Raw genomic sequence first — 12,560 nt, 5'->3', positions numbered from 1 at the left:
AAGAGACATGGACAAGAGAGTGGTGGTTACCATGGGTGGGGGGAGGGAGGACGCAGGAGGGAGGGAGGGAGAGAGTTAGGGGGAGGGGGAGGGGCACAGAGAAAACTAGACAGAGGGTGACGGAGGACAATCTGACTCTGGGTGAGGGGTATGCAACATAATTTAATGACAAGATAACCTAGACATGTTTTCTTTGAATATATGTACCCTGAATTATTAATGTAATCCCATTAACATCAATAAAAATTTATAAAAAAAAAAAAAAAAAGAATATACTGTTTAAAAAAAATCTCACCATAAAAATATTTTCCCTATTTATTTATTTATTATTATGGGAGAGGCTGGAGGCAGAGACAGACTCCAGTGTACACCTGGACTGGGATCCACCGGGCAAGCTCACTAGGGGGTGATGCTTTATCAATATGGGGCCTTGCTCTGTTGCTCAGCAACCAAGCTCTTCATAGTGTCTGAGGTGGAGGCCATATCATAGACACATCCTCAGCTTGGACCCAAACCGCTGAAACCACTTGAGCCACGATTGTAGGGAAGAGAGAGAGAGAGAGAGAAGGAGGAGGAGGAGAGAAGTAGATGGTTGCTTCTCCTGTGTGCCCTGACTGGGTATTGAACCCTGAACTTCCACACACTGGGTCAACGCTCTACCGCTGAGCCAACCAGCCAGGGCCTATTTTTCCCTCTTTAAGTTAGTGATTTTTGGAAAATGTGTGACACCTTTAAGTACACTTTCATTGTATCTTGGTCCCCATGTCCTTCATGACACATCTCTCCAATTTTTTAAAAAGTTAAAAAGTGAGATTTGATATCAAGCAAATTTTTATTTATTTATATCAATCCTTGGGGGGAAATTATAGAGTGATATGAATAATCTAAAATGAAAAAAAATTTAAAATGTATATTTGACTCTGAAGTGAAATCCTTAATCCAACACATTTTCATTGATGCAGAAAGGAAGGGAACTGTTTTGGGTTTTTTAAACCAACTTTATTGAGGGATAATTTACATTCACTATATAACACCCATTTTCAGTGCATGATTTGATGTGTTTTGACAAGTGGACACACCTGTGTAACCACTATCACTGTGAAGAGACAGAGCATTTCCCCACCCCCCTCAAAGGTTCCCTGGGCCCTGTGCAGTCTCCCCAAGCCACCCCACCAGCTCCAGGCAACCACTGATCCACTGCCTGTCACTATAAATTCGTTTTGCCCATTCTAGAATTCCATTTTAATTTTTTAAAAAATATTTTATTTATTTATTTTAGAGAAGAGAGAGAGAGAGAGAGGCAAAGAGAGGGAGAAGAGGGGAGGAGCAGGAAGCATCAACTGCCATATGTGCCTTGACCAGGCAAGCCCAGGGTTTTGAACTAGTGACCTCAGCATTCCAGGTCATTGCTTTATCCACTGTGCCACCACAGGTCCAGTTTATTTCAATTTTTTTATTTATTGATTTGAGAGAGAGTGAGGGAGAGAAAGAGAGAGAGAAATCCACTTATTTATGCATTTATTGGTTGATTCTTATATGTGCCCTGACTGGGGATCGAACCTGCAACCTTGTTATAAGGGGATGATGCTCTAACCCAGTGGTCCCCAACCTTTTTTGGGCCACGGACCAGTTTAATGTCAGAAAATATTTTCACGGACCGGCCTTTAGGTGGGATGGATAAATGTATCACGTGACTGAGACAAGCATCAAGAGTGAGTCTTACACAGATGTAACAGAGGGAATCATTTTTTAAAAACAAAACATCATTCAGACTTAAATATAAATAAAACGGAAATGATGTAAGTTATTTATTCTTTCTCTGCGAATTGGTATCAAATGGCCCACAGACTAGTACCGGTCCGCGGCCCAGGGGTTGGGGACCACTGTTCTAACCAACTGAGCTACTTGGCCAGGACTAGACTTTTACTTAAATGGTGTCATAAAACACGTGTTCAAATGTAACCATTTGTTGGGTGCCTACCTTGTGACCGGTACTTTACAATCATTCCTCTTAAAAAGTGAGAAAACCAGACTCAGAAGTTCAATAATTTACCAAGGTCATGTGGCTAGTGAGCGGCAGAGTGGGATTCTGACTAACAATCTGTCTCCAAGTTTAGGGTCTTTATTCACCACACTGTCCCTGCCCATAGACCCTAGGGGCAGGTGTAAGGCCGAAGTTTACAATCTTAGGAAAGGACGAACACCTGGAGAACAGACGAGAGGATACATGATAAAAGGTTAAATTGTAAACAACCACCCAAAATATGTTGTCGGGGTTGTACTAACAAACTGCAACTGGTGGCCTAAGAGAGGCATTTCCTCCAGGCAAAACCACGAAGCTGGGCTGGGAACCTCTGACTCAGAAGGGCCGGGTCTCGGGTCTTCCTCCTTCCTGTCCCGTCAAACCCATGTTGGAATCTGAAGTTTAAACGTTTTTTTGTTTTTGTTTTTTAATATTTTTTATTTATTGATTTTTTAGAGAGAGAGGAGTGAGAGAAAGAGACAGAGAGAGAGAGAGAAGGGGGAGGAGCAGGAAGCATCAACTCCCATATGTGCCTTGACCAGGCAAGCCCAAGGTTTCTAACCGGCGACCTCAGTGTTTCAGGTCGACGCTTTATCCCACTGCGCCACCACAGGTCAGGCTGGAATCTGAAGTTTAGATAGTCATTACCTGCCTTGGCCGGTGGTTAGAGCATCATCCCGATATGCCAAGGTGGTGGGTTCAATCCCTGGTCAGGACACATATAAGAATCAACCAGTGAATGCATAAATAAGTGGAAATAGTTGTTATTTCTCTCTCTCTCTCTCTATCCCTCTCTTCCTTCCTTTCTCTCTAAAATCAGTGGATAGAGCATTGGCCTGGAGCACTGAGGTCGCTGGTTCTACCCCAGGGTTGCTGGCTGGACCCCAAGGTCATCAATCCCTAGGTGTTGGCTCAATCCTGAGGGCTCCAGCTCAACCCCTGAGGTCGCCGGTTTGAGCCTTGGTCAGGGCACATATGAGAAGCAATCAATGGCAGAACTAAGTGGAAGAACAAGTTGATGCTTCTCTCTCTCTCTCCCTCTCTGCCCCCGCCTCCATCCCTTCCTCTCTTTCTCAAAAATAAATAAATAAAAATAAAAACAAGCCATTATTTAATAAGGCAAACATGGACTTAGTCCCCAAATCCTAGAACAGTAGCACTAGGAGGGCAGCTGGGACACTCCAAGGAGTTTAAGAACAAGTAAAAGGAAGAACAGACACAAAAGTATGGGATTTCTTTATTTTATTTTAGTCTATTCCATTCAGTTTCTTTTTTCATGTTTTATATACTGGTCTTGACCTTCTAAATTGACTTCGCTAGTGAATGGGTAACAACCCTCCCGTTGAAAAGCACTTCCCCAGAGCACAGTGCAGACCCATCCTCGGCAAGCAGGTGGTGTCTTCAAGACCTGGCTGTGGCTCTCCCTGCAGCCTCCTTGCTGGTGGCTGTCCCCAGCACTGCACACCCCAACTGTACTCCCACTTCCCAGACATGCCATGCTGTTCCCCACCAACTTGCTGTTCCCTCCATCTGGGATGTTCTCTACCCTCCCCCCCCCCCTTCCTTGTCTCCCCCACCCCCACCCAAACTATTGGCTCAGCAAACCATATTCCTTGTCCAGAGCCCACCTTGTGTGCCCCCTCATCGAATAAGCCTTCTCTTAGCCCTAAGTCACCTAGAGAGTCGATCCTCTCCTTGCTGTTGAACTCCTTATTATCCCATACCCCACTTAATGTTCTTAGCTGTCAGCTTCCCCTCCTACTGTGTGAGCCCTCTAAGGGCAAGAACGCAGGTCTCATTCATCATTGCTGTCCCCTGGCCCTTCCGCAAGGGCCAGCACCACGTCCAGGTCCAATGCCCGTTTGCTCAGCTGACCAGATGGGCAATTTCTTCCTTCTTTCCTTCCTTCCTTCCTTCCTTCCTTCCTTCCTTCCTTCCTTCCTTCCTTCCTTCCTTCCTTCCTTCCTTCCTTCCTTCCTCTCTTTCTCTCTCTCTCTCTCTCTCTCTCTCTCTTTCTTTCTTTCTTTCTTTCTTTCTTTCTCTTTCATCCCTTCCTTTCCTTCCTCTCTCTCTTTCTTTTCTTCTTTCTTTTGGAGGAGGGGAAGCCTGCACTGATTCCCTTAGATGGAGTCACTCCTATCTCTGCTTTGCTCTCCTAATGCTTTCTTTGAGCTTCACACACTGCCTGGTTGTCATTAGCTGAGGGGTCCTGGAGCCAGGCTGCCTGGCTTCAAATACCAGCAGGGCCACTGTATGTGTGACTCTAGAAAAGTGACTTACCCTTCCTGGGCCTCGGCCTCCTCATCGGTAAAATGGGGAACACAAGACTTATTTCATGGAGAATTACATTAGGTCATTCATTTGGAGCAGTACCTATTCAACGCTGGATCAGCGTCGATGATCAGGGCCTATCTCCCTCCTTCTCTCCCTTAGACCATCAGCCCGGAGAAAAGCTTGCCATCTGCCGCGGGCCTTGCTTAGCGTCAAGCTCCGTAGATGTTGACTTAACTGGCAAGTCACCTGGAAATCCAGTATCATCTCCATCTCTGGCTAGCCTGTGGGAATCGTAATAAAGGGCAGGTCAATGAACACCGAGCCAAGTGTCACCGACTCAGGCGGGGAGAGACAGCCGGAGGAAGCCACGCCTGCCACATCTCCTGAAATTCTCCATGCAATTCGACAAGCGTGGCAGACAAAGGGAAAGTTGTGACTTCTTTATCAAGACTGCCGACCCGTCTTGAACTAAGTTTGAACTACGCTGAGGTAGCGCGGGGAGACAGTGTGTTATGAAGAGGGAGCTGGCCCTGGCCCAGGCAACAGAAGGTAGGGCTAGACGGGTCCTTCTCTGTTTAACGGTGGGATCTCCCAAACGTGAGAGCTGGGGCCCCAAACCCCGTGCCACTCAGGACCAGCTGCTGGACACCAGAGACCGTTCCAGGCATTTGAGGCAGAAAGGGATTGACTCTAAGGACTTGGGTCCTCTGCTTGGTCCTGGGCCTCTCAGAATGACTCCTGCATGACACCATTGAACTTGCCTAGAGGAGAGCTGCTATATCACTGCTTTGGAACTGTTGATTTTCAGAAAACACTAGAGTAGCAACCCAGCTAGTGACCGAACACTGGGGACATTGCAGCAGAGGTCAAGGCTGGCTCCGTGACCTTGTTTGCCATCAACAGTCAAAGATGGGAGGAAAACGGCCTCTGCCTCACTTCTACTGTTCCCGATTCACGTGCTACATCCAGCCTCTAGGGCCATAGCTGCAAGGGAGTCCGGGACACTTAAATTTTAGCCTTCCACTCTGACACACAGGAAGCTACATTAGAGGGGTCGTACGGGATGCTGGACCCGTCGGCCTACCACATTCCCCATGCCCTCACTCACTGTGCCCCAGTCACTGGCTTCCTGACTCTTCTTTGAACACGACAGACGATCCCACTGCTTGGAACTTTGAATTCGCTGTTCCCTCAGCTTGGAATGCCCTTCCCACAGACCTTCCTGGGCCTGTTAGGCTTCACCTCCTCGGAGACGTTCCTGATCCCAAGGCAAGCAGGTGCTGCCTCCCCTTGGGCATGTTCCTGAAACAGTCAATCACAAGAGGCTGGAATTGTTGGGACTGGCTAAGTCTCACTAGACTGGGATAGAACTCGATGGTATCCCCTTGTTTCCTTTCTTTCTTTGCACTTATCACTAGCTGAAATTATGAGAGGTGCTCAGACGTTCACTTGCTTATCACTTGTCTTCCCCGTTTAGAATGTAAGTTTCAAGAGAGTAAGAGCTCTGTTTTCTTTACCCCAGTAGCTCCGTGGACAGCATGTGCTCGATAAACATTTGTTGAAGGAGCCATTGAGAAATAGAGATGACACAGCACATTGGACTTAACTCTGTTACTTCATTGTTTAATTTATTATTGATTGATTGATTTTAGAGGGAGGGAGGGAGGGAGAAAGAAAGAGAGAGACAGAGAGAGAGGAATATCTATTTGTTTTCCTACTTATTGATGCATCCATGGGTTGATTCTTGTCTGTACCCTGACCGGGGATCTAACCCACAACCTTAGCATACTAGGACGATGCTCTAACCAACAGCCGAGGGCCACACTGGTTATATAATATTGTAATTATTCCCTCACAAGCTCCTTTCTTGATTCAGGGCCAAGACCACATCCTGTTTTTCTTTGTTTTTTTGTTTGGTTTTTGTGTTGTCGTGTTGTTGTTTTTTTTGCCTCACTTCTTAGCATGACACCCAGCAAACAGTTGAGCAGCCACGCGTTTTGACAAATGAATCATGAAGAGAAGAAAGGAGGCATGAACACACATGTTTGGGAAGCACCAGTGTGTTCCAGGGTGTCAGAGGGGGAGAAGGAGGGTGGGTAACGTACAGAGGTGATCAAATGTTAACTAATATCATCTCAACCCGGCCAGAGGATGCAAGACAGCCTCGGATGGGAGGTTGGGGCGGGCGGGGGTGGGCCGCTGGCTGGGTCGCTGGCTGGCGGCAGGTTCAGCCCCCGGCAGAGGAAGAGGCGAGGAGCCGGGAAGCCTCGAAGAGGAGGTGCCAAGTGTCTGTTTGCAGGGTTGATAGGATCTCCAGCTGCCTGGGCAGTTCTTACAAACCACTTTCTCCGAATCCCTCTGAAAGGGACCCTTTGTCCCCCTAGAACTCTCGTTTGAGAAGGAAGAAGGCCGCGAGTTCCATTCTCCAGTCCATTCATAAAATATTATACATCTTGTCAGTGTCGTGCTCTGGGGCGGAGAGGAGAACCGAGCATCCCCTTTCTGAACAAGGTGCATTCCAGTGCTGCTCCTGCGGGGATACAGTTCTGAAGGGAGCAGGCAGCCTCACAGGAGGCGGAAGGAGGTTTTTGGGAAAGGTTTTTATTTATTTATTTATTTATTTATTTATTTATTTATTTATTTTTACAGAGACAGAGAGAGAGTCAGAGAGAGGGATAGATAGGGACGGACAGACAGACAGGAATGGAGAGAGATGAGAAGCATCAATCCTCTGTTTCTTGTTTCGACACCTTAGTTCAGGGGTCCCCAAACTTTTTACACAGGGGGCCAGTTCTCTGTCCCTCAGACCGTTGGAGGGCCGGAGTATAAAAAAAACTATGAACAAATCCCTATGCACACTGCACATATCTTATTTTTAAGTAAAAAAACAAAACGGGAACAAATACAATATTTAAAATAAAGAACAAGTAAATTTAAATCAACAAACTGACCAGTATTTCAATGGGAACTATGCTCCTCTCACTGACCACCAATGAAAGAGGTGCCCCTTCCAGAATTGCAGTGGGGGCCAGATAAATGGCCTCAGGGAGCCGCATGTGGCCCGCGGGCCGTAGTTTGGGGACCCCTGCCTTAGTTGTTCATTGATTGCTTTCTCATATGTGCCTTGACCGTGGGGCTACAGCAGACCGAGTAACCCCTTGCCCGAGCCAGCTGGTGAGCCTTGCTCAAACCAGATGAACCCACGCTCAAGTTGGTGACCTCGGGTCTTGAATCTGGGTCCTCCGCATCCCAGTCCGACGCTCTATCCACCGCGCCACTACCTGGTCAGGCTGAAAAAGTTTTTGACCTTTTTATATCTTTAATATGTAAGTTATTTCTGACGATCACCAAATAATTGTGTTATTTTATTTTATTTATTGATATGAGAGAGAGATGAACAGGAATAGCAATCTGTTCCCGTAGGTGTCCTGACCGGGGATCCAACCAGCCACCTCTGTGCTCTCACTGACCGAAATGATCCAGCTGGGGCCCAAATGTTTAACTCAGTCTTTTACATATACACAAACATACAAACACGATGTACACAGATAGAGACATTCACATATACAAACAGAGATAACACACACAAAGTCACATGCACAGGCACGCACGCACAGAGAGCCCTTGTTTAGGAAACAAAATTAATACAGTCAGAAGGCCTATTTGTAAAAAAAAAAAAAGTGCCTATTTTCCAGGGGGAAAAAAAAATCATAATTCATTTATTAAAAAACAACCCAAGCATTTAAACAAGTTCCTATTTTACGAGCAACTGGTGAAGGGACAGAGGCAAGGGGAAGGAAGCCGAGGAGGGTGTCACAAGCAGCGCACCCACGTGACCGGCTGTCTGGACGGTCAGCTCAGCCGGCCCTCCCCGTGGGGGCTCGCCCGTGGACAGGCTCCCAGGGGGCCTCCGCTAACCGCTTGTTGGATGGGCATGTTGATTAGGGAAGAAGAGCAAAGCAGCAGTCCACATGTACAGACCAAGGGTCAGACAAGCAAAGCAAGAGGAAAAGAGGGCTTCAAAGGCCAAGAATAGCCCTGGCCAGTTAGCTCGGTTGGTTAGGATGTGTCCAGATATGCAAAGGTTGCCAGTTCGATCCCCAGTCAGGGCACACACAAAAACCAGATTGATGTTTCTCTCTTTCTCTTACTTCCTCTCTCTCTCAAAAAAAAAAAAAAATTTTTTTTTGTATTTTTCTGAAGTGAGAAGCAGGGAGGCAGAGAGACAGACTCCTACATGTGCCCAACCGAGATCCACCCGGCATGCTCACCAGAGGGCCAGGCTCTGCCCATCTAGGGCCTTACTCTGTTGCTACCTGAGCCATTCTAGCGCCTGAGGCAGAGGCCATAGAACCATCCTCAGTGCCCAGGGCCAATGGATCCTTGGCTGTGGGAGGGGAAGAGAGAGATAGAGAGAAAGAAGAGGGGGAAGGGTGGAGAAGCAGATGGGCGCTTCTCCTGTGTGCCCTGACCGGGAATCGAACCCAGGACTTCCACACACCGGGCCAACACACTACTGCTGAGGCAACTGGCCAGGGCACTATAATATATTTTTTTTAAAGGTGGAGAATAGTAACAACTGATGGATGTGGGGAGTACCGGGGGAGGGAGGTAAGGGAGCAGGGAGAATGGAGACCTGAGGCCGTGAGGAGAAAGAACTAAAACACACATGTATTCATCTTGAAGCCAGGGGGGAGAAGTCAACACAGTGTGAAGTCTGTCCTCCGTGGGACACGGCTGCTGTTTCCAGGAGAAATCTGGAGTCTGGGTGACAGCAGTGAGGTGGGAAAGCGGCACTCAGAACGGTGATGGGTACTGACATGCCCGGGGCAAAGAGGAGACCCTCTTCTCTCTGGGGAAGTTCGTGCCTGCTTGCTTTCTCTTGACACCATGTGTCCCCTGAGCTGGGTCCCATCCTCTACCCCCAGGTGGAAATGACAAATAAGAGCTTACAACGTGACTATCCCAGGGGTACTTGCCCTTTCCCAGGCTCCCACCTTTCCAATTCCTCCCCTCCTCTCTCAGGGCTAAATCATACTCTCTTCTAGGACTCAGCCTAAAGGTCTCCTCCTCCAGGAAGACTTTCTTGATTTTCCATCCTCCAAGAGTTGGGACTTGTCCTGTGGCTCCCAGCACCCAATATACTGGGTATACATGGCCCTGAGTGGCCAGCCCCTCGTTAGGCTGGGAGCCCCAGGGACTGTGGGCTGCGTCTTGTTTTTCCAGGGTCTCCATACTTCCTAGCTCAGGGCCTGCCAGCCTAGTAAGGGAAGGGAGGCTGGAAAGGTGGCGCTCGTTATGAGCGTGGGTGACAGCTCTCAGAGCACTGCCCCCCCCCCCAGGGGTGCCTGCACTGGTCCAAAGGCTTGTTTTAGGTATAGTGAGGTGGGGTTTCTAGGGCCGGCAGTGGCGACAAGAGGAAAGGATTAGAGAAGAGAGAAAGGGACGAGAGAGCTGCAGTTAGGTCCTCTGGGGGCGTTTCCCCACCTTTACAGTCTTCACCAGCGACTCCAGAAACCAGTGAGAGAAGAAGGGGAGGCCACAGCGCAGCAGGAACCGGCCCTTCACCAGCCCGTCCACCGAAACCGCCATTTGGAAAACAAGGAGCAACTGGCTGTTCCGTTCTGCTGAGGGTCTGCGTCCCTTCGTTCCACAGATAGCTATTGAGCACCTGCTGTGTGCCGGGTGCTGTTCTCAGTGCTGGGGCAACAGCCACGAGGAAATACAGTGCTCGTATTTTGGGGGAATGGGGAGGTCAAGTGATAGTATGTGTTATGAGAAAGTGAAGCAGGATAACTGGCTTAGAGAAGAATGGGGTGGGGAGGGGTTGTTTCACATCGGTTGGTAGGAAGGTCTCTCTGATGACTTTTTTTTTTTTTTTTTTTTTTTCATTTTTTTTTTCATTTTTCTGAAGCTGGAAACAGGGAGAGACAGTCAGACAGACTCCCGCATGCGCCCGACCGGGATCCACCCGGCACGCCCACCAGGGGCGGTGCTCTGCCCCCCAGGGGGCGATGCTCTGCCCATCCTGGGCGTCGCCATATTGCGACCAGAGCCACTCTAGCGCCTGAGGCAGAGGCCACAGAGCCATGCCCAGCGCCCGGGCCATCTTTGCTCCAATGGAGCCTTGGCTGCGGGAGGGGAAGAGAGAGACAGAGAGGAAAGCGTGGCGGAGGGGTGGAGAAGCAAATGGGCGCTTCTCCTATGTGCCCTGGCCGGGAATCGAACCCGGGTCCTCCGCACGCTAGGCCGACGCTCTACCGCTGAGCCAACCGGCCAGGGCGACTTTTTTTTTTTTTGCGACAGAGACAGAGTCAGAGAGAGGGACAGATAGGGACAGACAGACAGGAAGGGAGAGAGATGAGAAGCATCAATTCTTCGTTGCGACATCTTAGTTGTTCATTGATTGATTTCTCATATGTGCCTTGACCTGGGGGTTACAGCAGACCGAGTAACCCCTTGCCCAAGCCAGCGACCTTGGGCTCGAGCTGGTGAGCCTTGCTCAAACCAGATGAGCCCACGCTCAAGCTGGTGACATCAGGTTCTCAAACCTGGGTCCTCCACGTCCCCGTCCGATGTTCTATCCACCTCCTGGCCAGGCCTCTCTGATGACCATTTTATTTTTATGTTTGCAAGAGAGAGAGAGAGAGAGATGGCGGGGGGGGGGGGGGTCAGACAAACAGGGTTGATACTCTATCCACTGCGCTACCACCAGTCAGGCTCTCTGACAACTTTTGAGAAGACATCTGAAAAAAACAAAAGAGGAAGCTGGTGGGTATCCAGAGTCAGAGCATTCCAGCACATACAAAGGTCCTGAGGTTGGAGTTTGCTGGGTGTGTAAGAGGAACTGCAGTGTGGTTGGAGCAGCGAAAGGGAGGGCAAAGTGGTTAGAAAGGAGACTGGAGAGATGACAGAGAACTGGATCACTTAGCATGACATGGTAAACACTCAGGGTTTTGTTTTTGTTTTTAATCATTTTTTATTGATTGATTTTAGAGAGAGAGGAAGGGAGAGAGAGAGAGAGAGAAACATGGATCTGTAGTTTCACTTATTTATGCAGTTGTTGGTTGAGTCTTGTATGTGCCCTGACTGGGGATTGAGCCTGCAACCTTGGTGTATCAGGACAGTGCTCTAACCAACTGAGGAACCCGGCCAGGAAACACTCACGGTTTTTACTCTGAACCTGTTAGGACATGAGTAGCGGAGGAGAGAAGAAACGTGACCTGACTAAGGGTTCAGCAGGATCCCTTGGGCTGTTGGGAAGAAAACAGACAGGGAGGGAACAGGGTGGCAGGTGGCCTGGGGAGACCAGTTGGCACACGGCTGCTGCAGTAGCCTCGGGAGAAGATGGTAATGGCCTGGGCTAGCATGGCGGCAGCGGGGGTGATGGGACGTGGTAGGTCTGGATTTGTACTGAAGATAAAGCCCATAGGGTTTGTTGGGGCTCAGCCTCCAGTCAAGGGGAGGTGATGGGTGTGCAAGGATTGTCGGGAACCGCGTTGAAGGTGTCTGTTACAGCAAGGAAGCAGTTGGATCAAGTGCACAGTTCAGGGGAGAGGTTCAGGCTGCAGATGTCACGAGGGGGATTATCACAACGGGTCTGGGTGAGAGCTAGAAGTGACAGGAACCGTGGAGAGAAGGGGATCAGGGACGGGACCTGGAAGTCCGGGAGATGGGGAGGAGCCTGCAAAGGCAATGGAGGGTGGAGGCAGCCTTGGTGTCCATAGCCCAAGAGAGGACTCCGTTCGCAACACAGGGAGGGACTAGCTGGGCAAAAACCATGGGGCGATCCGGTAAGAGAAGGCCGGGTACTGGACGCGGCAATGGGCGGTGTGGAGATCTCCTTCCCGAGAGCACTCTCAGTGGAGTCAGCAGGGTTCTAGACAGAATGGGCGGCCTAGACGTGGAGGCACACGCAAACAACACTTGGGAGAAGTGTTGGTGCAAAGGGGCCCCAGCCTTGTGTCTGAGCATCTTACGTGGTCCTGCATCAGGCAACTCTTAGTCCTGCTCTCCCTCCGCGACTCCACCCACTGCCCAGCTCTCCAGCCCCGCCCCCCATCTCCCACCGCCACCCCGGCTCCCACGGGGAGCAGAACCCTCAAGTTGACCCAGGTTTTATTTTTTTATTTCGGGTACCAACAAGGTACAACCAGTCAAGGCACGCCTTGTGAGACTAGGGTGGGGACCCACACTCTCAGTCCTCAGTCATCAGCTCGAGGCTCCCTAAATCCCAAATTAGCCATCCCTAGAGTTATCTGGC

Source organism: Saccopteryx leptura, chromosome 1 (genome assembly GCF_036850995.1).
Source record: "Saccopteryx leptura isolate mSacLep1 chromosome 1, mSacLep1_pri_phased_curated, whole genome shotgun sequence".
NCBI lineage: Eukaryota > Metazoa > Chordata > Mammalia > Chiroptera > Emballonuridae > Saccopteryx > Saccopteryx leptura.
Note: the sequence above shows the minus strand (reverse complement) of the source record.